Here is a 26565-nt window from a genome sequence, read left to right on the forward strand (position 1 = left end):
GACGCGCTGCTGCTACGGTCGCGGGTTCGAATCCTGCCTCGGGCATGGGTGTGTGTGATGTCCTTAGGTTAGTTAGGTTTAAGTAGTTCTAAGTTCTAGGGGACTGATGACCACAGCAGTTGAGTCCCATAGTGCTCAGAGCCATTTGAACCATTTTTGAACCATTCATGTCCATTGTGAATTCCGACGGACTTGGGCAGTACCAGCAGGACAGTGCGACATCCCATACGTCCAGAAATGCTACAGAGTGGCTCCAGGGACACTCTTCTGAGGTTAAACACTTCCCCTAGCCACCAAAGCCCCAGACATGAACATTATTGTGCTTATATGGGATGCCTTGCAACGTGCTGTTCAGAAGAGATCTCCACCCCTAGTACTCTTACAGATTTATGCACAACCCTGCAGGATTCATGATGTCAGTTCCCTGCAACACTACTTCAGTCATTAGTTGAGTCCATGCCAGGTCATGTTGCGGCACTTCTGCGTGCTCGCGGGGACCCTATTTGATATTAAGCAGGTGGACCAGTTTCTTTGGGAAGACAGTGAGCAGGGGCACTACAAATGTAGTGCGTGGACGGCAAATTGGGAATGTGGGTCTCAAGAGAAGCGTGCCAGAGATAAGTCCCTGCAGTCCCACTGATCTCTGTGCCTCGGTGGCTCAGACGGATAGAGCGTCTGCCTTGTAAGCAGGATATGCCGGGTTCGAGTCCCGGTCGGCGCACACATTTTCAACTGTCCCCGTTGATATTTATCAACGGCTGTAAGCAGCCAAACATCTGGATTTCATTGTAATTGCATAGTTTATTTGGCTCTTCAGTGTAGTACAGGGGCGAATTTCTGCTTAATTATGAATGACATATTTTAACAAAGACACTACAGTTTTAGGTTATCTGCAGACATTAGTCGAGTCCATGCCACGTCGTGTTCAGGTAGTTGTGCGTGTTCGCGGGGGCCTTACACGATATTAGGCAGGTGCACCAGTTTCTTTGGCTCCTCAGTGTAGAAGAGGGGTGAATTTTGTGACATATTTCAACAAAGACACTACATGCAATTTTGTCATATGATGACATGATGGAGACCGTGGCTGTTGTTTGAAGACAAATGTTGATAGTGTTGGGACAGCAACCATCCACAAATTTACTTTCAGTTCCTTTATTCAAAGGGTACCGTTACCGGTTTCGAATCGTTGTGATTCATCCTCAGACGGTTTACACGCTTTCTTTATGATATGTGGTGTGTTTTTTACAGATTAATTGTCCTAAAATATAAATAATACATAATTATAAACATGCCACACACAGATGGTAGCGTTACAGATTTTCGTTGCATGTGACTTACGTGAAATGTCGGTTTGGAGTGTTTGTTTTCATAACATTCGTCCAACACATGTGAATACATTCCCACTGCATTCTTATTGTTGCACAAGTAAATTTTTCTCACTGAACACTTTAGATTTGTCACTGAGAAGATTTCTATCACGCACCACATATTTTGATACATAGAAAGAGCTTACAAAGATATGAGTATCAAAGGTGCTATGATGTTTGACGATGATGCCCTATGTTTGGAAGGGATCACATATTCATTTACGCAACTGTAATGCCTTTTACACTAGTACAGAGACATTGATTTTTTGAGTTGATAGTGTTACATTAATTAATTGATTAGTTAATTAATTATATATATTACTGTATAGGTAAAATAGTACATTATTTCATTACATTTAGCATCATGAGAATTATAGTAACATATAAATTTGCTACTTGATCTGCAGATAGGCGTACTAATATTATTTGCTGTGGAGGTTGGAAAATAATTTTTGGAAATTTTTCAGGAAAGGGGTGTTAGCTAACTCCGCTTGTTCATTGAGGATATAGTCTGGGGTGCTGTTTTTGTGTGTGTGTATTTCTATTTCTTCTAATATATTCATAGTGGCTCCTTTTTCTGCTAGATGTAAAATTTTTAAGTTGTCCTCAATGCTTCCCACTGAATGGTTTTCTTCAACAATATGGGCTGCAAATGCGTATATGTTCAAGTTACCAAGTCTTAAAGCATCAATGTGTTCTTTATATCTAATTTCAAAACTTCTGCCTGTCTGTCCAATGTAGAATTTTGGGCATTTATCGCATTTGAGTTTGTACCTGATTTACGGTAGGGACTCTTGGAGATATTTACTTCATGGATTACTTTTTGTTGTAATTTATTATTTGGGGAAAAGCTGATTGTGATTTTTTCTTTTTAAATAAGTTTGCTATTTGGTATGAAAGTGGGCCTATGTATGGGAGAGTAGAATATTTAGGTTTGGCTTCTGTGGCACACTGATTTGGCTTGAAGTGACTGAAGTTTTAGGTTATCTGCAGATGTTCTGTTCGAGCGACAATGTAGTAAGTAACTGTTTAAAAACAGAAACCGGTCACGTAAGATTTTTCCGGACATGTAGTGACAGTCATACAAAATCTTTAGATTGTGCCCCAGATTTATCAGTAAGTGAAATTCAGTATTTTTTGTGACTATGAGAAAGCAGTTTGCCGTAACTGAAGGAGTCTTACATAAGAGACCGAACAGTAGACATCTCCACGCTGCTGACGTCGACGAGTCGTCGAGAAAACCACGTGCAAGTTTGGTGCGGACGTCAGCGCTGCATCCGTTTTAAGCCCGCGCGCATTCGTGCGTGTCGCGTGTAGCGGCTGCGCATAATCGTATTAAGCAAAACAGCGTGTTTACTTTGCTTTTATTTGCGACGCACGCTCGCTTTAGATTCCTCGCCAGCAGTGTGCTGTGTTGCCCGGCGGCGAAGCGAGGCACGGGAAAAAAAGAAAAGAAGAAGAAAAGAGAGAGAGGGCGAGAGGCTGTTTTATTGCGAGAAACATTTACATGCGAATCGAAAACATAAAAATAAATGTCCCCAGCAGCACGGCAAGAAGTCGCCGCCGCGGCCGGCGGTCGTTTCGTATGCGGTGATAGCGCGCGCCGATGTATTCGCACATAATTTATGCAGAAATCTGTAAACATTCGGGGAGAGGGAGGCGGCGGGTCTTATGGAAATGGCCGATTTGTCCGGGGGCGTTTCAATGGACCATTCCGTGCACCGAGGCCCGGCTAATAAAGCAGCAGAGACCGGCCCGGCCATTTGCATACAAAGATGCCGAATCCCGCGCGGCACGCGACCTGCCGCCGCACCACCTTCCTGCGGATAATATGCTCACCTCGGCTCACACGTGGATAGCCCCCCCTCCACTCGTTCTGTGGCCGGCGACAAGTGATGAAGGCGCTGTTTGTACTTCGGCATCAACCGTGCCTGCCGTTGACGAACGACAGTATGCGTTCAGTGCCAAGACACGGGAAGCCACTGGATGGGCTGTCGATGGTCGGATGATGAAACCTAATCTGTGCATTTGTCTCCGTACAGTGACGGCCCACATTCTGGCACACCGCAGACTGAAACTTCCTGGCTGATTAAAACTGTGTGCCGGACCGAGACTCGAACTCGAGACCTTTGCTTCCGCGGGCAAGTACTCTACCAACTGAACTACCCAAGCACGACTCTCGCCCCGTCCTCGCAGCTTTACTTCTGCCAGTACCTCGTCTCCTACCTTCCAAACTTTTCAGAAGGTCTGCTGCGAACCTTGCAGAACTAGCACTCCTGAAAGAAAGGATATTGCTGAGACATGGCCTAGCCACAGCCTGAGGGATGTTTCCAGAATGAGATTTTCACTGTGCAGCGGAGTGTGCGCTGGTGTGAAACTTCCTGGCAGATTAAAACTGTGTGCCGGACCGAAACTCGAACTCGAGACCTTTGTCTTTCACGGGCAAGTGCTCTACCAACTGAGCCACCCAAGCACGACGCACGCCTCGTCCTCACAGCTTTACTTCTGCCAGTATCTCGTCTCCTACCTTCCAAACTTTACATTCTCATTCTGGAAACATCCCCCAGGCTGTGGCTAAGCCACGTCTCCACACTATCCTTTCTTTCAGGAATGCTAGTTCTGCAAGGTTCGCAGGAGAGCTTCTGAAAAGTTTGGAAGGTAGGAGACGAGGTACCGGCAGAAGTAAAGCTGTGAGGGCGGGGCGTGAGTCGTGCTTGGGTAGCTCAGTTTGTAGAGCACTTGCCCGCGAAAGGCAAAGGTCCCGAGTTCGAGTCTCGGTCCGGCACACAGTTTTAATCTGCCAGGAAGTTTCATATCAGCGCACACTCCGCAGCATAGTGAAAGTCTCATTCTGGAAACACCGCAGACTGTTGGCTTCCAGGTATGGTTCCGCGGGGGCCGAGGCTCACGAGAAAAACAGGCCATGCCGCGTACGTCACAGCGCGTGATACTACAGGTCTTGTCGTGCGTTTATATCCGTGCAGGCTCCCGACAGCACACGACAAGGAGCTTCAGTAGGTACCTTTGCATTGACATATTGACTTCTCGTGGGAGTTGCACCCACCAAACGTTGGCCAAGTAGGGCGGACAAGGCAACTACTATGACGTCAGAAGTTCGTCACGGGGTCAGTTTCTCTCACGGGCTCCGGCGGAGCCGATGTGACGTCAGACACCTGTGACCACCGTGAGCGTATGGAAACGCTGTCTCTGCGATACTGTCGACCTCGGATACCTGAAGTGGAAGACTAAGTTAAGGAATGCTGTTACCTTGCGAGGACAATAACGCACGACGGTCGCAGCAAGAAATATTTACCGAGCAACCTACCACAGGGAAAGAGAGTCTACTGGTCTCCACCAGGTTTAAGTGGAGAAAGGAATTTTGATAACGTACGTCAGGAGAACAGAACAGACTGCGCGAAAACCGGAAGACAAGTTAATCGAAGCATCTGAAATGTAATACTAGAGAAGAATAAGTGGACAAGATACAAAATGAAGCTCTCCACAGTATCAGCGAAGAAAGAAACATGTGTAAAACACAGAGTACAGCAAATCATGTGTTAAGAAATCAGGGGTAACTCCCATGGTAATAAAGGGATCCGCAGAAGAAAGAAACTACAGGGACATACAGCGATTCGAATGTATGTGAATGACAAAAACTGAGGACCTACCGTCTAAGCGCTGTTCTGACGGGGGAAAAAATAAAAAAAAGCGTAGTATTCTCTGACTAGAACATCAGAGAGTCATAGCCGCAATCTAACAACTCTTTCAAACACCTGGATATAACAGTTTCTATGGATACAAAATGGATCGACATTATTGTCGTCGGCCGGGGTGGCCGAGCGGTTATAGGCACTACAGTCTAGAACCGCGCGACCGCTACGGTCGCAGGCTCGAATCCTGCCTCGGGCATGGATGTGCGTGATGTCCTTAGGTTAGTTAGGTTTCAGTAGTTCTAAGTTCTAGGGGACTGATGACCTCAGAAGTTAAGTCTCATAGTGCTCAGAGCCATTTGAACCATTTTTTGAACCTTATTGTCTCAGTAGCAGGTAAAGCAGAAGACAGAATATGGTTCCTAGGCAGAATATTAGGGGAATGCAGTCACTTCACAAAGGAGACTGCAAACAAAACGTTCATGCAACCCGTATAAGAATACTGCTCAAGTGAGCGAGACCCGGCGAAGTGACTAACAGGGGACATTCTACAGGTACAAAAAAGGACGGTTTGTTCGAACCATGGGACAGTGTCACGAAGACGCTTGAACATAGACACTAGCCTGTGTAGAATGTTTCTAAAATCAACTTTAAGTAATGAATCTAGGAATATATTACTGCGCCCTAAACACATCTCCGATAGGAGTTGCGGAGACAGGATCAGACTAATTACAACAAGCACGGAGGCATTTAAGCAATCAGTCTCATCGCACGCCATACATGGATGGAACAGGAGAAATCCTTAATAAACGGTACAATGGAACGTCCCCTTGCTGCGTCCATCACAATGGTTCGCAGTGCAAAGGAAATGATGGTCGCCCGCAAGAAACAAGTCAGAAGACGAACAAAAAATATCTTTTTTGGAAAATTTCAAGGATACTACACATTTCTTGAGTACCTGAAACTCTTTCAAAACATTAACGCATTGTTTAAGGTGTCACTCCAGGTGTGCTCCTTTGGTTCACGCTTTGATTATTGTGGATGCCAGAGGTGACTTCCGGTGTTCATGGTCAGGATGCGTCGTCCAGCCTACATACGATGGGTCAGACTTTCCATAATCCTCCGAAATGAGTTATGTTCGGGGCCTGCTTTGCTAGCTTAAGTTCGATTGATTTTCTCTTGATGGGAGCTGCTTCCGAGGCTCGTGGAGCAGTTTGGGGTTCAAAAAATCGTGGAGTCGGACAGCAGCCGTCGTGGAGACCAGGCAGCAATTAGAAAGGCCTATGGGAGTGATTCAATGTTTTGAACTCCGCCCGAACAGGCCATGCAGGCTCAACGGTACCGACCGGCCGCCGTGTCATCCTCAGGCCACAGACGTCACTGGATGCGGATATGGAGGGGCATGTGGTCAGCACACCGCTCTCCCGGCCGTATGTCTGTTTACGAGAATGGAACCGCTACTTCTCAGTCACGTAGCCCCTCAGTTTGCCTCACAATGGCTGAGCGCACCTCGCTTGCCAGCAGCACTTGGCAGACCGAATGGTCACCCACACAAGTGCTAGCCCAGCTCGACAGCGCTTAACTTCGGTGTCCTGACGGGAACCGGCGTTACCACTGCGGCAAAGTCATTGGCGATCCGATGGTTTAAGAGCGTCTATGTCCGACAGGGAGTCTGTGACGGTCAGTCGTCAGCAAAGTTGCTCTGAAAGGACAGACAGCTTTCAAGGAGTACGCAAGTGGCTTGCAGTCGGCTTAGTCACTTTCAGAAGTTGCGATGCAGTGAGCGAGTGCGTGCTCGGTAAGGAGATGTCTCGTATCAGATGCGGACCCAGTAGACAGCTGCAGGTGAATTCTAATGAACGAGGCGCTCTTTGCCGTGGAAGCTTTCAGTCTGGTACTTTTATGTGTCTCTTTTTCCTTATTTTAGACTTCAGACCCGATAATGTGCTCTGTTTATGGAAGAGGTTTCGAGTAGGTACCAGTTGCAGACGACGCATTGGCGGTTAGCGACATTGTTTCTCGAGTCGTTGTCGGATCTCCAAATCTTGGGGAATGTGGGCAAATAGATATGGAGCAAAATCATTGGTCCTGGAGTACTGACATGCTTAACAATGTCTCGTGCGACAAAAGGAGCCTGCAGACCATTGTTTTACGTTCGTTTTAATAGTGTGGAAATGCACAGAACATTATTTAGTGGCCAATAGGTTCCACAGCCAAGATTAATTTCGTGAATGATTTCACTTTGCCATACTGGCAAACCATCCTCCGAATTTTTGTTGTTGACTACTACGTAGTTTAGCTCTATAGCCACTCTCACGTGTGATGTATAACACTTTAAATGCAAAGCAAATAATTGTGTTGCACTTGACGTTTTTGTCTATTGGAAAGTTGCGCAGATCACACCAATATTCAAGAAATGTAGTGGGATAATCCACTAAATTACAGGGCCATAGCATTAACGTTGACATGCAGCAGGATTTTCGAACGTATGTGGTGTCGAAAATTACGAATTAGGTCGAAGAGAACGGTCTGTTGACACACAGTCAACACGGTTTTAGAAAACATCGTTATTGCGAAACACAACTAGCTCTTTACTCACACGAAGTGTTGAGTGATTTTTACAAGGGATTTTAAATTGATACCGCATTCCAAGATTTCCAGAAGGCTTGTGACACTGTACCAAACAAGCGGCTAGTAGTGAAGTTGCGTGCTCGTGGAATATCGTGTCAGTTACGCTACTGGACTCGTGATTTCCTGTCAGAGAGGTAACTGACGGAAAGTCATCGAGTAAAACAGAAATGATTTCTGGCGTTCCCCAAGGTAATGTTATAGGCCCTATGCTGCTCCTTGCCTACGTAAACGATTTAGGAGACAATCTGAGCAGCCGTCTTAGGTTCAAATGGTTCAAATGGCTCTGAGCACTATGGAATCTAACATCTGAGGTGGTCAGTCCCCTAGAACTTAGAACTACTTAAACCTAACTAACCTAAGGACATCACACACATCCATGCCCGAGGCAGGATTCGAACCTGCGATCCTAGCGGTCGCGCGGTTCTAGACTGAAGCGCCTAGAACCGCTCGGCCACAACTGCCGGCCGTCTTAGGTTGTTTGCAGATGATGTAGTAAAAAGTCATCAGAAGATCAAAACCAATTGCAAAACGATTTAGAGAAGGTATGTGAATGGTGCGAAAATTGGCAGTTGACCGTAAATAAAGAAAAGTGTGAGGTCATCCACACGAGTGCTAAATGAACTTCGGTTACACGATAAATCAGTCAAAGCTAAAGATAGTAAATTCAACTAAATACCTAGGAATTACAATTACGAACAACTCAAATTGGAAATAACACATTGGAAATGCTGTGGGGAAAGGAAACCGAAGGCTGAGTTTTATTGGCAGGACGCTTAGAAAATGTAACAGACCTTGAGACTGCCTGCACAACGCTTGTCCCTCCTCTTTTACAGTACTTATGAGTGGTGTGGGATCCTTACCAGACACGATTGACAGAGTACATCGAAAAAGTTCAAAGAAGGGCACAATGTTTTGTACTATCGAGAAATAGAAGAGAGAGTGTCACTGACATGATACAGGATTTAGGGTGGTCATCATTAAAACAAAGGGGTTTTCCGTTGCGGCGGTATCTTCTCACGAAATTTCAATTACCAACTTTCTCCTCCGAATGCGAAAATATTTTACTTACGCCGACCTACATGTGGAGAAACGATCAACATAATACACTACTGGCCATTAAAATTGCTACACCACGAAGATGACGTGCAACGGACGCGAAATTTAACCGACAAGAAGAAGATGCAGTGATATGCAAATGATTAGATTTTCAGAGCATTCACACAAGGTTGGCCCGGTGGCGACGCCTACAACGTGCTGACATAGGAAAGTTTCCAACCGATTTCTCATACACAAACAGCAGTTGACCGGCGTTGCCTGGTGAAATGTTGTTGTGATGCCTCGTGTAAGGAGAAATGCGTACCATTACGTTCCCCACTTTTATAAAGGTCGGATTGTAGCCTATCGCGATTGCGGTTTATCGTATCGCGACACTGCTGCTCGCGTTCGTCTAGATTCAATGACTGTTAGCAGAATATGGAATCGGTGAGTTCAGGACGGTAATACGGAACGCCGTGCTGGATCCCAACAGCCTCGTATCACTACCAGTCGAGATGACAGGCATCTTCTGGGCATGGCTGTAACGGATCGTGCAGCCACGTATCGATCCCTGAGTCAACTGATGGGGACGTTTGCAAGACAACAACCATCTGCACGAACAGTTGGACGACGTTTGCAGCAGCATGGATTATCAGCTCGGAGACCATGGCTGCGGTTAATCCTGACGCTGCATGACAGACTGGAGCGCCTGGGATGGTGTACTCAACGACGAACCTGGGTGCACGAATGGCAAAACGTCATTTTTTCGGATGAATCCAGGTTCTGTTTACAGCATCACGATGGTCGCATTCGTGTTTGGCCACATCGCATTGAACGCACATTGGAAGCGTGTATTCGTCACCGCCATACTTGCGTATCATCCGGCGTGATGGTATAGGGTGCCATTGGTTACGCGTCTCGGTCTCCTCTTGTTCGCATTGACGGCACTTTGAACAGTGGACGTTACATTTCAGATGTGTTACGACCCGTGGCTCTACCCTTCATTCGATCCCTGCGAAACCCTACATTTCAGCAGGATAACGCACGACCGCATGTTGCAAGTCCTGTACGGGTCTTTCTGGATACAGAAAATGTTTGACTGCTGCCCTGGCCAGCACATACTCCGGATCTCTCGCCAATTTAAAACGTCTGGTCAATGGTGGCCGAGCAACTGGCTCGTCACAATACGCCAGTCACTACTGTTGATGAACTGTGGTATCGTGTTGAAGCTGCATGGGCAGCTGTACCTGTACACGCCATCCAAGCTCTGTTTGACTCAATACCCAGGCGTATCAAGGCCGTTATTACGGCCACGATCTATGCACCTAAATTGCGTGAAAATGTAATCACATGTCTGTTCTAGTATAATATAAATGTCCAATGAATACCCGTTTATCATCTGCATTTCTTCTTGGTGCAGCAATTGTAATGGCCACTAGTGTAAAATAAGGGAAATCAGAGCTCGCACGGAAGGTTATAGGTTTTCTTCTCCGTGCTGTTCGAGAGTGGAATAACAGAGCATTATTGTGAAGATGGGTCTATGAACCCTTTGCCAGGCATTTAAGTATGATATGTGAAGTATGTGCATCATTCAATTTTAGAGGTAGAGTGTACGGTAAGCCAACTTGACACTTAAAGGCGCGATACTAAGTACTAGGAAAAGAGCAGCTACACAGCGTAGTCACTGACAAGTGTAAGGGTGTACTGAACTATGACAGTGGGACTGTGAGTGAGGTTGCCAGTGTGAATCTGTGGACCAGTCCGTAGCGTAGTTTGTCTCCCGCGCCTGCAAGTCGGCAGGACTGCGTAACAGGTCGGAGCAGGGTGGTGCACCGCCACACCTTGCGGACCGCGGTCGGGCAGGCACAGTATACCGTGCACAGTGGGGCCGCTGCGGCGCCGCCGCCAGCAGTTTGCGCGAAATAAGAGCTCGCGGTTTTTGCGCGCCGCGCCGCCACAAGGCGGGCCTGTCGTCCGGAGTGGCGCCGCCCGCGTGCCGCCGCATCCATCACGCTGGCCCACATAGCGGCGGCGGAGGCCGCGCGCTGCGTGCGTGGCGATGGGAGACGACACAGGGGCGCATGCAAACCAGCACGAGCCACAGAACAAATCGCCACTGACCACCAGCATCCGCTTGCACCTCTGAACAAGCGTTTACATTTCTAACATTTTGGACAGTGTATCGCGAGCAAACCTACGTTTCTAGCATTTGTAGACTTAGAGAAAGCTTTTGACAATGTTGACTGGAACACTCTCTTTCAAATTATAAAGGTGGCAGGGGAGCGAAAGGCTATTTACAATTTGTACAGAAACCAGATGGCAGTTATAAGAGTCGAGGGGCATGAAAGGGAAGCAGCGGTTGGGAAGGGAGTGAGACAGGGTTGTAGCCTCTCCCCGATGTTATTCAATCTGTATATTGAGGAAGCAGTAAAGGAAACAAAAGAAAAATTCGGAGTAGGTATTAAAATCCATGGAGAAGAAATAAAAACTTTGAGGTTCGCCGATGACATTGTAATTCTGTCAGAGACAGCAAAGGACTCGGAAGAGCAGTTGAACGGAATGGACAGTGTCTTGAAAGGGGGATATAAGATGAACATCAACAAAAGCAAAACGAGGATAATGGAATGTAGTCAAATTAAATCGGGTGATGCTGAGGGAATTAGGTTAGAAAATGAGACACTTAAAGTAGTAAAGGAGGTTTGCTATTTGGGGAGCAAAATAACTGATGATGGTCGAAGTAGAGAGGATATAAAATGTAGACTGGCAATGGCAAGGAAAGCGTTTCTGAAGAAGAGGAATTTGTTAACATCGAGTATAGATTTAAGTGTCAGGAAGTCGTTTCTGGAAGTATTTGTATGGAGTGTAGCCATGTATGGAAGTGAAACGTGGACGACAAATAGTTTGGACAAGAAGAGAATAGAAGCTTTCGGAATGTGGTGCTACAGAAGAATGCCGAAGATTGGATGGGTAGATCACATAACTAATGAGGAGGTATTGAATAGAACTGGGGAGGAGTTTGTGGCACAACTTGACAAGAAGGGATCGGTTGGTACAACATGTTCTGAGGCATCAAGGGATCACAAATTTAGCATTGGAAGGCAGCGTGGAGGGTTAAAATCGTAGAGGGAGACCAAGAGATGAATTCACGAAGCATATTAAGAAGGATGTAGGTTGCCGTAAGTACTGGGAGATCAAGAATCTTGCATAGGATAGAGTAGCATGGAGAGCTGCATCAAACCAGTCTCAGGACTGAAGACTACAGCAAAAACAACATCGAGTATTTCAATACTGAATCTATACTGAAGAGCAAAGAAACTGGTTCACCTGCCTAATATCGTTTCGGCCGGAGTGGCCGAGCGGTTCTAGGCACTTCAGTCTGGAACCGCGCGACCGCTACGGTCGCAGGTTTGAATCCTGCCTCGGGCATGGATCTTTGTGATGTCCTTAGGTTAGTTAGGTTTACGTTGTTCTAAGTTCTAGGGGACTGAAGACCTCAGATGTTAAGTCCCATAGTGCTCAGAGCCATTTGAACCTAATATCGTTTAGGGCCCTCGCGAGCACGCGGAAGTGCCGCAACACGACGTGGCATGGATGAAGTATTGCTGGAGGCAATTGACACCATGAATCCTGCAGGGCTGTCCATACATGAGTAAGGGTATGAGTGGGTGGAGATCTCGTCTGAACAGTAGGTTGCAAATCATCCCAGATATGCTCAGCAACGCTCACGTCTGCCGACTTTGGTGGCCAGCGAAAGTCTGTAAACTCAGAAGAATATTCCTGGAGCGACTCTGTAGCAATTATGGACTTGTGGGGTGTCGCTCTGTCCTGCTGGAATTGCCCGAGTCCGTCGGAATGGACAGTGGACATGAATGGATGCAGGTGATCAGACAGTATACTTACGTATCACCTGTCAGAGTCGCATCTAGACGTATCAGGGGTGCCATATCACTCAAACCGCATACGCCCCACACCATTACAGAGCCTCCACCAGAATGTACAGTCCCCTGCTCACATGCAGGGCCTGTGCATTCATGAGGTTGTTTCCAAACCCGTACCCATCCATCCGCTCGATACAATTTGAAATGAGACTCGTCCGACCAGGTAACATGTTTCCAGTCATCACCAGTCTAGTGTCGGTGTTGATGGATCCCGGAGAGAAATAAAGGTTTGTGTCGTGCAGTCATCAAGGGTATACGACCGGTTTTTCGATGATGTTTCCTTGAATGGTTCGCACTGTTGCACTTGTTGATGACCCGGGATTGAAATCTGCAGCAATCTGCTGAAGGGTCGCACTTTTGTCACGTTGAACGATTCTCTTCAGTCGTCGTTGGTCCCGTTCTTTGAGGATCTTTTTCCGGCCGCAGCGTTGTCGGAGATTTGATGTTTTACCAATTTCTTTATGTTGACGGTACGCTCGTGAAATGGTCGTACGCGAAAATCCCCACTTCATCGGTACCTTGGAGATGCTGTGCCCCATCGCTCGTGCGCCGACTGTAACACCACGTTCAGATTCACTTAAATCTTGATAACCTGCCATTGTAACAGTAGTAACCGATCTAACAACTGCGCCAGTCATTTGTTGTCTTATATAGGCGTTGCCGACCGCACGGCCGTATTCTGCCCGGTTACATGTCTCCGTATTTGAATACGCATGCCTATACCAGATTCTTTGACGCTTCAGTGTAGTTATGTATCGAATAGTTACATCCTCAAAGGTCTGTATCCTACCTTTGACGCCTGTACTTGCATAAATCTGTAATGGTCAGTTTATATTCGCAGGTTTAATAAAGAAAAAACGTTTTTTAACCAGTCTAGAGGCTTTAAATAAATAACGCAACATTTTTTTTTCTCGGCGAGTTTCGGTTTACAAAACACGGAATTTTTTGTGGGTCATCGTGGAATATTCCCACTTCAGGCACTATAGTTTTACGAAGTTCCGATAGGCGACGGCGCTATAAATAACCTTAAAAAAGACGTCTGTAATGGAGGTGCCGGGCTCTGTTACGAACATGCGACGTCACTCTAGTCGGCTTCTCCGCCATACTGTTAACGCTCGACTCCGTGCAGTGGCCACGTGAAATCAATATTTAATTGAAAATGCACCCACTAAAGGTCTTAACTGTGTCGTATGCTGTCGAGAACTTGCACTCATTGAAAGATGCGGTCCAGAATCATTGAAATCGTCTGAAACAGTTACTCGCTCCCCGCCGAATTCTGCTGCCACACTTAAGACCTGCAGTGTTAAGTCCTGTGACGTACGCGACAGGGCCTGTCTTCCTCGTGCGCCTCGCGGAGGTGTGATCCAAGCAGAGAGCTCTCACTGAATTTCTTTTGGCGGAATAACAGAGCATTGCAGATACGTGCATGCATAGCGTCTGCGGAAACCTGGCAGTGAACAAACACACGGTCAGTCGTTGCGATACGGTTGTCATCATCGCAACAATGTCACGCAAGTCTGTACGATCACCCGCATGCCGTGACTCCCACGATGCTGGGACGTGCTAACGTTCATCTGTTTGGTGCAATAAAGAATGCACTCTGCGAGGAGCAGTCCGTGGGCGATGAGGAGGTTACTGATGCAGCAACACATTGGCTCCGGCGTCGACCAGTTTAGCGGGCATACAGACCCTCCCAGTAAGAAAGCGTAAGGCCATCGTACTGAACAGACACTGTGCTGCAAAATGGGGCTTGTAGCCCAATTGGCTGGGTAATAATATAGCGTATCGGAATAATCTAGGCCGGTCGGGGTGGCCGAGAGGTTCTAGGCGCTACAGTCGCAGGTTCGAATCGTGCCTCGCTCATGGATGTGCGTGATGTCCTTAGGTTAGTGAGGTTTAAGTGGTTCTAAGTTCTAGGGGACTGATGACCTCAGAAGTTAAGTCCCATAGTGCTCAGAGCCATTTTTTGAAATAATCCTAAATAAAATCCAGCTGATTTGAGACAAAAGTGTTGCATTATTTACCCGTGCAACCGTTTTTGCAACATGCAAAACTAATAGACTGTGAAAAAATTTAAACATAAAAATTACTTAATCTTCTTTGATAATACCAACATTCTTGCAAGAAACCGAAAACCCATCTAACTTTCTACTGAATACAAAATGCCATATAATCTAAAGAAATGCTTGACTTCAGAATCTGCATATTTATAAGAAGTAGTTTCCTGTTGAGAATTCATAGCTCATGAGGGAGCTTAGCAGACGGCGTATTCGTAATGCTCCTTAAATCGCCTCAAACTTATCGTGTTGAGCCTCCGTCCGTGCTTAAAATATTTAAATGACTTCATACATCTGAATTCTGAAGTACACCTTATTTCGATAGATGTTGAAACTAGAATCTTATTTGGATTTTTACAACACTAAAGTAATACACAAAACTTGAGGGTCACTTTAAGAGAAAAGTAAACATTCAAATGGCTCTAAGCACTATGGGACTTAACAGCCGAGGTCATCAGTCTCCTAGACTTAGAACTACTTAAACCTAACTAACTAAGGACATCACACACATCCATGCCCGAGGCAGGATTTGAACCTGCGACCGTAGCAGCAGCGCGGTTCCGGACTGAAGCGCCTAGAGCCGCTCGGCCACAGTGGACGGCAAAGTAAACATTAAAACGCAACTTTCTTTTCAAAAGTTTCAAAACAGCTACTGAGTTCATATTCCTTCTACTGTTAAACACAGGAACTTGAAATTTTTATTAGTGTTGGTAATTACGTAGGTGTAGAGCTATTATGTGAAAATGACGAATGACTAGATCACTTTTTACACAAATATTGTTTCTCATGGACCACTTCCATAAGGCAGATTAAACTGTGAACATATTAATGACTCTGGACTAAGTGCACCACTTCCGGCACTGAGAACGCCAGAGAGGAAGGCTTGTTTGGACTTTACAGAATGCGGACGTAATTTTTGTAAAACCAGATTATCTCGTAGCTTCCTCAACAGCGGCTCATACGGTGACATGTCTATCATTTTCAGCTAATATCTGCCTGCTGGTTCAATAAAACACAGAATTCAACTAAATTTAAGGCCAGCGTTTCATTGACGACCAAACTGATCAATTATGAACAGCAGCCTACTGTACAGCGAAGATTCAATGCCCACGAGAATATCGAGAACTAAGTTACTTGTGATGGGCTTGCTAGAGTTTTCTCGCAAAGCACGGAGTCGTCAGGGCTGCACTTTCATTCACATGATAATTCCGGTCGAAATTCCGAGTAACCTTTCACACTAGAGGTAACGGGAGAGATCACGAGAGCAACGTTGAAAGGTGGACGTTCATTTTTTTTTTTTTTTTTTTTTTTTTTTTTTTTTTTTTTTTAAAGTTGGCTATTGATTCTGCTGTTGCGCACAAACGCGAACTTTTAGCCTGAGATATTATTATCGCGACTGGTAGCGAGCGAACAGTTGTTGAGAGTGGCGTGGAACCGGCCGCGGTGGCCGAGCGGTTCTAGGCGTTTCACCTGCTACGGTCGCAGGTTCGAATCCTGCCTCGGGCACGGATGTGTGTGAAGTCCAAGGTTAGTTAGGTTTAAGTAGTTTTAAGTTCTAGGGGACTGATGACCTCAGATGTTAAGTCCCATAGTGCTCAGAGCCATTTGAACCATTTTGAGTGGCGTGTAGAGAAGCCAGGCGGCAGGAGAGGCCGCAGCCTGCGCTGACCGTGCTAGTGGCGCCGGAGCAGATTTTGGTATTGAGGTTTTTCGGTAATTTGCCTTTTTGTGTTCGTAGTTGTTGCATGCTTGCGCCCTGTAGGGATTCTGTGAGATTTGTGTATGCATACACTGAAAGTAACTTTCGTTTGTTTGTTGTGACCAGATATGTGATTATTGATTACAGACATTGTGCAGTAATTAGTTTTTTGCTAATCAAACTGTCCAAGGAAAAGAAAGGTCTAAGTAAATTTTATCAGTGTGTAAATCGTCAATTTTCGGAATGTAGTGAATTAAAAGGCTTTATTCATTCCTTTCATTTCCTATATCGCTTAAGGCTGGGTAACTAAACCCCTCCTGACCATTTAATGACTATAAAAAAAAAGGAAAAAAGGAGTAGTTGCACCAGTGGTTGTCACCAGTATTAGGGGGAGTTTTCCTCCAATTCGTAAAGACTGTCACACTGCTTACACAGTATATTAACTAACAAGAGAGGTGCGTCAATATCTGAACACTGTGAAAGTATCTTCGCCCACCAGTTGCCACAAAAGGAGTATAAAAAATCCTTAACACACACAGTCAAGTGTACATAAGAACTGAATAAAGAGGCGTTGATACTAAGCTTAAGGAACATAAGATTAATTTTCGTCTGGGAAATACAGACAAATGAGCTGCAGCATGTCATTCAGAGGGACCAGGCTATCACCAAATTGGTGTCCCCGATACTATCGTTTTATCAAGGTCCAATCGTTACTGTGTTAGGATGTACGGAGAGGCCATAGAAATTCAAAAGCATAGAAAGCAGCTTAAAGAAATGAAGGATTGAGACTAGACAAGGTGTGGCCTTTGTGCGTTCCACGCTCCGACCTCCGTAACGTACGACGGCGCGAATCCGCGACCTGACATTGAGTGAATTGCTAGGTTTGTTTAAGCTAGAAACTACTTCTAGTGGCTTTATAATCACTTGTGATGTCTCCGCCATTAGGAGACGGAACGCTAGGGCGAGAAATGCGCCTTGGACCACGGCCCGATAGCCACCGAGGACACAAAGGCTGCGTTGTACGAGAGAGGCTGGCGTCCTTTCGGAGACGCTGTATCAGTTTGCAACAGGTTAGGTCGTGAGACGCATCTCCCCGGCAGCTTATCGAAAGAAATAGAGCGAGAGCTCTCGGCTGAGCCGGAGTGATTTTATCCCGGCGGCTATGACTGTGCGGAAAGCGCTCATTAATCTTTCTAAGGCACCTCCAAAAGAGTTGCTCGCCGATTTGGCTGGCCGGGGCCTCTCTCGCTTTTTGCAGAGCGCCCGGCGGTCGGCCGGTCAATAACAAACGTCCGAGTGCCGTGACCGCCGCCGGTTCGTTGCACCCGAGCCGATATCCGCCCCCTGGCTCCGACTCTGCGGCGCTGTGAATAATCCGCCGGCGAGAGGAATTAACTGCCAGACGCGGCGCACACGTCGGAAGACAATGCGGCTATAAAAGTTGGCGCCCCGCTGTCGGTAAAAATGAAGATATAAAGGTCGCCGACGGCCACTCGCTAAACAATTACCGACGCGGGCGCGAGAGCTATAAAAGTTAACAGAGGCGCGAGTGCGCGCTAGGCTAGATAAGGAAGGGCAGCAATCGACAGAACCGCGGCGTGCCGTGTGTGCTCCTATAGTAGTTCCGCGTGCGTCCGCGTTGTCAATCAGCCGCTTCCAGCTGGTCTCGTTAGCATTTCAAAACAGTCGCCGTGCCGCTGCGCCATTGGCCTGCTTATCTCGGCTTCCCCGGTACGGGAGGAGGCTCTGCCCTTTCCGGCCGCGCAGCCGCAGCACATTTGTACAAGTCAATCGCACCGGCCGCGGGTAGGACGCTGGCTCGAGAGAAATTTGTACCGATCCCATCTGCGGAAGCGGATTGCCGTGAGCTGTCTACCTACACGGCTAGCAGATGTGTATCGCCAGGAACAGCGCTCCGCTCCTCATTACAAAAGTAAATGTAGGAGCTCTATACAGCACTGCGCACTCTCGGGAAAGGTCTTACACCCATATGCAGGCATTACTCGCTCTATTGTTTCAGTCAAGTCATCCCGACAATTTTCAGAGTCGTGCTGCGCAACTGCCTCATTCAGTCCCTTTCGCCACAAGCGTTTGAGAAGCGGCAGTCATTTGTGGTGAGTTTCTGTCTTCCCCACAGGGTTCAGTTTTGGTACCACTCTTATTCCTTGTACAGCTCACCCACCACTCGACACATGTCAGACATGACACGAGGGTTGGAACTTTAACCGTGGAAACACTTTATTTACAGCTCGTACAAAATATGTTCGTCTTTCAAAGTTTTGCTGACCTTCAAAGTAGTCACCAGCATTGCCAGCGACGTGGAAGTCGTAGGATACTCTTAGCAGTGCCAGTTGTGTTGACAGTTCGAGCGGCGGGGTCTACTGCCCGACGAATTTCTAGCAGTTCTGAAGCGAATGCCGTGACGTGTTTCCTTCAGTTTAGAAATCGAGTTGAACTCACGAGGGCTTAAGTCAGCGGAGTGCAGTAGGTGGTACAGCATTTAGGAGCCCCACAGTCAGACAAATAAGTAACAGCTTGCACTGTAAGTGCGTGGGCATTGTTCTGCAAAATGTCATATCCTGCAGAAAGTGTCATCACTTCTGTCTCTAAGCTGATCGTAGGTTGAGTTCCAAAAATGAACAGGGTAGAGACAGAAATGATGACACTTTCTGCAGGATCTGACCATCATTTTGCAGGGCAATGCTCAAGCACGTACAGCGCAAGCTGTTACTGATTCGTTTGACTGATGGGGTTGCTAAGTGCTATACCACCTACTGCACTTCCCTGACTTAAGCCCTCGTGAGTTCAACTCGATTTCTAAAATGAAAGCCGGCCGAAGTGGCCGTGCGGTTAAAGGCGCTGCAGTCTGGAACCGCAAGACCGCTACGGTCGCAGGTTCGAATCCTGCCTCGGGCATGGATGTTTGTGATGTCCTTAGGTTAGTTAGGTTTAACTAGTTCTAAGTTCTAGGGGACTAATGACCTCAGCAGTTGAGTCCCATAGTGCTCAGAGCCATTTGAACCATTTTTCTAAAATGAAGGAAACACTTCACGGCATTCGCTTCAGAACTGCTACAAATTCGTCGGGTAATAGACCGCGCCTCTCGAACTGTCAACACAACTGGCACTGCTAAGAGTATCCTACGACTTCCACATAGCTGGCAACGGGCTATACACAATACTGGTGACTATTTTGAAGGACAGTAAAACTTTGAAACACGTATCTATTTTGTACGAGCTGTAGATAAATAGTTGCCACTCTTAAAGTTCCTATCCTCGTATATACTTTAAGGAAGCCTCAAGAAGGTACAAATAATGTTCTAGGCGCTTTAGTCTGGAACCATGCGACCGCTACGGTCGCAGGTTCGAATCCTGCCTCGGGCATGGGTGTGTGTGATGTCCTTAGGTTAGTTAGGTTTAAGTAGTTCTAAGTTATAGTGGCTGATGACCTCAGATGTTAAGTCCCATAGTGCTCAGAGCCATTTTCGCACAATTAATTCTGTTCTTTAGATATCAACAGAAAAAAATTATTAATAATGTTTTTCATATAATTACTTAAAGGACTACATGATAATTCATACCGTAAAACAAGTAGTATATCACCGACGAGTAATAGGGCGCATGAACGAGAGTCAGCGAACGCGGCAGAATGTCGGGAATTTTCCAGTGTGTATACTGACGAAAACATGAGTTACAAGGATCATCCTATTAACTTTCTTACAAAGCTAATATCAGCAAATTTTACTCTTTGCATCAATCGCCAGTTCTTTTTATGCACAACGATCCTAACGTATTTTGGTGTTTCAACTCATTAATGCCTTGTGGCATAATTTTCCGTTATGGCACAACTTTGCAACAAAGACTGACCGTATGACAGCGACTGGTGATAACACGTATCGGTCACCCACCACCAACTTTTACGAGTTAAGCATATGTTACCTCAACTTCCCACTGTAACTTTTCGTTGGAAGAGGAAATGTCTACTGCACAAAGCGCAGAAAATTTGCAGACAAAAGTCATTTATATTTATTTTTGTTTGCACAATAATTTAGTCAGCAATTAATGTAGAATTTTGCAGTATACAGGAGAAAGTTTTGGATATCGCCTGTCGCTGGAACAGGTGGGCGCGAGCGGGTGTCGGAAGCGACACGTGTGTACAGCAAGACAGTTCATCCACCATACTGAGTAACGCTCCCCGGCCAGGTCGCGGCATGTACACTGCTTTCAGAGCTACAGCCCTCTGTCGCTTAGTTCACGACCGATAGTCTTCCTATATTTTGAAAGCAACGTGTTTCATTTAGAGGAACCGGCTCCACGAAACCTTACGGTTTTATCATTTTACGTATGAATTAAGCAGTCTCAAATTCTTCCAATCTGTTATTAATGGCCTACAGAAAAATTCCCTGTTTACCTGACAAACGGTACTTTTCAGTTCCTTCCAACGATATCTATACGGTGTTTCGACCCCGTTCACATAGACAGGTCACACTGAACACTCGGTAATAAAGTTTGTCATAAATGATTCATCACAATTCGATAAGAAAAGTGGTGTTCACAGCCACAACACTGGAAGAAGAACTGACTTCCATCACTCATCACTAACGCTATAGCTGGCACAGAAAGGAGATCAACATGCAAGGACAGAAATTTAAAATTTTTAGTGGCAGCAAATCATATTTTAAAGATGAGCCGAAATCTTTTCTTCTGCACATGTACTTCTAATGAACACCCGAATCCTCATTTACGAACTAATAGCATGGGTGGTGCATGGGTAGTACAGAAGACAAAGATGTTTGGTTTTGTACAAACTTGCAGCATGCTGTTGTTAAGTCAGCCATATATCACTTTGATTATTGCAGGTGCAGTTCCTGTACATGGGCCATCATCTGTATTTGTCAAACTTACGGGACAGATGGTCTAAAAATGGACACAGGTGTCTGAAGCTAATGACCATAAAAAAAGATACTCCTCTATGCAACTTATGACGGAGCTACAACCATTTATTTCAGTTTATTTTTGTTGTAAACGTTTGGTATGTTTTGTTAGTGAAAGAATAATATGCTCGTTTTTATTAAATTTGAGTCACTTTATTATTTAATCATCTGTAAATGGCCAGTAAACACACAAGTTCTGCGTACCTAACCTGTAAACTGACTCGTTCCACATCATTTAGAAACAAATCATTCAATAATCTACGGCACATTTAATTAAACAGTTAAATTAACTCTGTATGGTTAAAATGGTTTCCTACAGATTAATTTATTATTGACATTTTAATTATTTACGTTGCTTCAGAAAAATACGAGGGGTGTTCAATAAGTAAGGCAAGACATTTTTTCTCCATCAGTTTTGGTTGAAAAAATGCAGAATTTGTTGTGTTCCTTCTACAGCCCCGATAGATCCATGAAGCCCCGGTAGGTGGCGGCCCTTTACGTAGTCTTCAAAATGGCGCCTGCATTCTAAGCTGACAGCTGTCACTGAGTTTGTTATGGCAGAAAACCAGACAGTGTTTACGGAGAGCTGACGGTGAACAAAAGCACAGTGAGTCTTTGGGCGACGCGTCTGTCATCATCGCAATAAAGTCTCTCAAACCAGTCCGACCTCGCGCGTTGCGGCCGGCCGCACACAGCTGTGACTCTTGCAGTTTTGGAACGTACGGACACTCTCATTCGAAATGATCGACGTATCACAATCAGACATATGATTGCACAACCGGACGTCCCTACTGGTAGTACTGACATATTCGTCCACTATTTGGGGCACTCAAAGGTCTGTGCCCGCTGGGTTTGTCGCCGCCTAATAGAACACCATAACGAACAACGAAGGACCATCTGTACAGAGTGCTATCACTTTAAGATGCTGATGTTCATAGCTTTTTGTTGAGCATCGTCACAGGCTACGAAACATGAGTTCGTCACTTCGGACTGGAAATAAAACGGAAATCCATGAAGTGGCACCACACCGCCTTTCCTCGGAAAAAAAAAAAAAAAAATTCAAAGCCGGTAAAGTGAAGCTGATATTTTGTGTCTGATGTCTTCTCTTGTGGCGCAACGATCACCACTGAAGTGTATTGTGCTATCCTCAGGGAACTGCAGAAACGATTTCAGAGTGTTCGTAGGGACAAAAACGCAAACGGACTTTTCCTTCTCCATGACACAAGTCTGCGCACCCCAGAGGAGTTCAAAGAACTTCATGGGGATCTTCTTCCTCACCCGTTATAGCCCTTAACTGGCACATATATTGACACTTTGTTTTCTCATAGTATGTGTTCAATAAACTTCATTTCCTTATAGCATAGCACTCCATCTTCAGGCCACAAGTGGCCCATCGGGACCATCCGGCCACCGTGCCATCCTCAGAAGAGGATGCGGATAGGAGGGGCATGTGGTCAGCACACCGCACTCCCGGTCTTTATGATGGTTTTCTTTGACCGGAGCCGCTGCTATTGGGTCGAGTAGCTTCTTAATTGGGATCAATAGCTGAGTACACCCCCAAAAATGGCAACAGCGCACGTCGGCCCAGATGGTCACCCATCCAAGTGCCGGCCACGCCCGACAGCGCTTAACTTAGGCGATCTGACGGGAACCGGTGTATCCACTGCGTCATTTCCTTATAAGCCATCACATTTCTGCTCATGTAATTGGTCCACGCATTAGTCAGATTACCTCTTGCACTCTGACGTCATAATTTTCGTACGGCATAGGTTTCTTACTGGAAATGCTGTAGTTGATGTGACTGGATGTTGATGCTCGGGAGATCCATTGACTGAACATACGACGACAAATCCAGATACATGGAGAAATCTTTTTTGGGAGTTACCACAGACAATCTTTCCTCAATATGCTTACCTACATTCTAATAACTAGTCTCAAGTAGAATCCTTTGATTTATGAAGGAAATATTCAGAGGATTCTTTTGAAGACACACAAGACTTTACTGGGTTAGCAGTGCTTGAAAAATGTTAAAGTCGAACCACAGTGCAGCTTAGTAATTATACAGATCACCGACAGACACAGAAATCACTTTGTTCTCCGCGTAAAAGTTGATGAAGTGAATGGACATTACTTCGTAACTGTCGCACAGTTAGTTCATGACATTTATGAGTGGGCAGCTAATCAAAAATTCCGTCCCCAAGCTGGTTCATTTGGATTATGGTCTAAACATAGGAGACAGTTTAATAAGAACAATTCCCGTGAATTTTCTCTCTTGGAAGCTATTGCCCGTAAACTTGTCCTGTTCGATCTGTTAATGTGAGATTTGTCCTTTGGACGCTTTACAGTCAGTCTCTCAAGTGATTTGTGGGGACATTTTTTTTGAAATGGTATTGTTAGAAAACGGCAGTACGGCAATATTTTTTGTGAGATACAATCTACCTATGTAAGTGAATGTCGCTGTATGTGAGTGACCCCGGGACCACCAAGGACTTTTCCTTGGTCGGAGAACTGAGACAGAGTACACTCAGGGTCATAACGACAGCGGAGGAGACAGGTCTGTCCGAAGGTAACGCAGCGCCTCTGGTGCAGGAGAACAGAGGCTGCCGGCCCTGGAGCACTGGCAGGGCAGGGGGTGGACCAGCAGTGGGTGGGCGCGACAGTGTCCTGTGGGAACTTGGACCAATGATGCATCGCGGCAGAAGTTTGCGAAATAAAAGTATTGATTGAAAATATCTAAATAAATGGATGACCTTTCGTAGAAAAAAGATTTAAAAAATGCTGATGGTGACATTATTCTTAATTTCAGTTCGATAGCATCTTATTGCATAGATTCTGTGCCTATGGAATCCAACTATTACCATCTTCTGCCTATGCCATACTCTCTGACTTCAACTGTATTGGATACAGTAGAAAAAAATGATTCATATGGCTCTAAGCACTATGGGACTTAACATCTGAGGTCATCAGTCCCTTAGACTTGGAACTACTTAAACCTAACTAACCTAAGAACATCACATACATTCATGCCTGAGGCAGGGTTCGAACCTGCGACCGTAGCGGTCACGCGGTTCCGGACTGAAGCGCCTAGAACCGCTCGGCCACAGCGGCCAACGATTGTCTTCAGTTTTTCAAACAGATCGCCTTCCGAAACATGCGCTACTATTCAAATACGAGCAAAGAGAGACAACATACATATGGAATTAGGACCTGTCGACGTCCAGCTCGTTTTGTCCGCCAAACACAAACCAGTCGCGTACGTGTTAATGGTGTCTACATGGCTAGTTCTTCAATAAAAATAAAAAATAGGAAACATACAGAGTTCTTAGTGTGTCTTCATTTAAGCTGGATGAAGGTTCACTCGGAAAAAGAGAACCAAATAAATTTACTGTACAGGGTAGCCTGGGAGAATAACGCATACATGTTATTATGTGGCATGCAAACAGAGGGCTTCAGCTAGCTGGGAAAGATAGGGAGGTCGCAGTTTTTCTGCATCTTGCTGTTGCCCTATAACAGCTGAGTAGTTCACATTACAGTGTACTCGCATATTTTATCCCCCACCGATCGAGCGAGGTGCTACAGCGTCTAAGATATTCTCCTGACATTCAAAAGGCTATGAGATCAAATTCCTATACAGCTATACTCTTTCTGCTCAGAATGAAACGGTGGAAAATTATTTATTGGCTTATTTCTTCGGTTTATGGGAAAAATGTATTATCTATTCTGTCCTTAGGCGAAAGTAGTATTGAAACACAATAATCGTAGTATGGAATGAACAGGATAAGTCGCAAAGGACGGTTCAATGGCTAATACTCTTTCTCATCAACAACAAAAAAAAAAAAAAAGCGAGTAAGGGTTTCTTCAAGTGGAACGCTATACTCCACGGTATTGGAAGGCTATTTGAAACATAGCTACAGTGATATAAAGTTTTAATGTTGGCGTTGAAACTAAAATATGAGAGGCCTGAGCTGAAACTGAGAGACAACGCGCTAGGAATGCGCTGTTCCGCCAGCTGCACGTAGCGTCGGATCTCGGCGGTCGTCATGCCGGAGGTCCACGGCCAGGAAAATACTGCAGGGAGAAAAAACTGGCGTCTAATAAGCGGCGCCCAGCCCTATCCGGTCAACGCAACACTTCTGCAGAGCAGAAGGAAGTTCCGTATTATAGTATCAAATTTTTATGACGAAGTTACGTTGTCAAATATATTTGATGTAGTGCAATAGGGAACTTTTGTCAAATGTTATCTTTCGTCAAATTTAGTTGATCACTTCTGGCGCCTCGCCTTAGATTTGATCAAAGAAAGTGATCGTCTTCTGTTTACTGCAAGTGACTGACGTGCATAAAGACACCGTGAAGCCACTGTGTATTGTGTGTATATATTGAATGGAGAAGCACATTCGAAATGCAAAAGTCATGCTTTGGTGCTTATTGTGGCGCTATGAACATGGAAAACCGTTTTATAATCTGGAATGAAGAAAAATTATTTTCCTTCTTTAGGTCGGGAGATGGAAATCCAATTTTTCTTCAAAGCGAATTAGAATAGTCTGCACTGACAGATTTGTATAAGTCGAAAGCAGGAATGGTGTAAGCCAAGTTCACTGTCACCGCTGACGTTTATTTGTCCACTGAATAGGGAATTAAAGAACTGTTGTTATTTGTCAGAGACAGTACGTTTCACTGCTGATGCAGCAGTGACAGCTGAAACTGAACAGGAATAAACTTTTGCGCTAAATGTAATGGAACACTTGCTAGCTGTAGGTTAAGATAATATGCACTTGTGGCAGAAAGCGTCATAGGCGCACGTGCTAGAGGACTACATGTAGCATCCTGGAAAGAGAAACTCGAAAGGAGCTTTTATGAGACGGGAGTGAACACGGAGCACTCATCACGAAGTTGGAGAAGGAAGGGCAGCACTTCGTTGTCGAAATACCTTTCAGCGCTTTCACGGTAACGTGATTAAGTGGGCTTAAGTAATGATCGGAAAACATCCCCAAAGTATTATAGGAGCACGTCCAGCCTGAACTACGCCGCGGGATGAAAACCTCAGCGAGATGTCACTGCACTCGACACCTGGCATCATTAAAAATGAGTGGCGAAAACATGATTCATCCAACTATACTAAACGGCTCCAGTCATTTACTGTCGAGTTTCTTTGTTATTTGGACTCTGTCTCGCTGTATGGGCAATGGCCGTTTGCGAGGCATGCGACTCGAGATGTACGTAAAAAAAAAGGTTCAAATGTCTCTGAGCACTATGGG

The 26565-nt window shown here is 45.5% G+C and overlaps 1 protein-coding gene and 1 non-coding gene across 2 annotated transcripts in view; one reads left to right on the forward strand and one right to left on the reverse strand.

Annotated features, from left to right (window-relative positions):
* Nucleotides 1-26565, reverse strand: part of LOC124596333 (BMP-binding endothelial regulator protein) — a 694738-nt gene that overhangs the window by 401633 nt on the left and 266540 nt on the right. The gene's annotated exons all lie outside the window — the stretch shown is intronic.
* Trnat-ugu lies at nt 648-721 on the forward strand. Its single transcript has one exon. It is a non-coding gene; the product is annotated as a tRNA-Thr (tRNA).

Source organism: Schistocerca americana, chromosome 2 (genome assembly GCF_021461395.2).
Source record: "Schistocerca americana isolate TAMUIC-IGC-003095 chromosome 2, iqSchAmer2.1, whole genome shotgun sequence".
Lineage (NCBI taxonomy): Eukaryota > Metazoa > Arthropoda > Insecta > Orthoptera > Acrididae > Schistocerca > Schistocerca americana.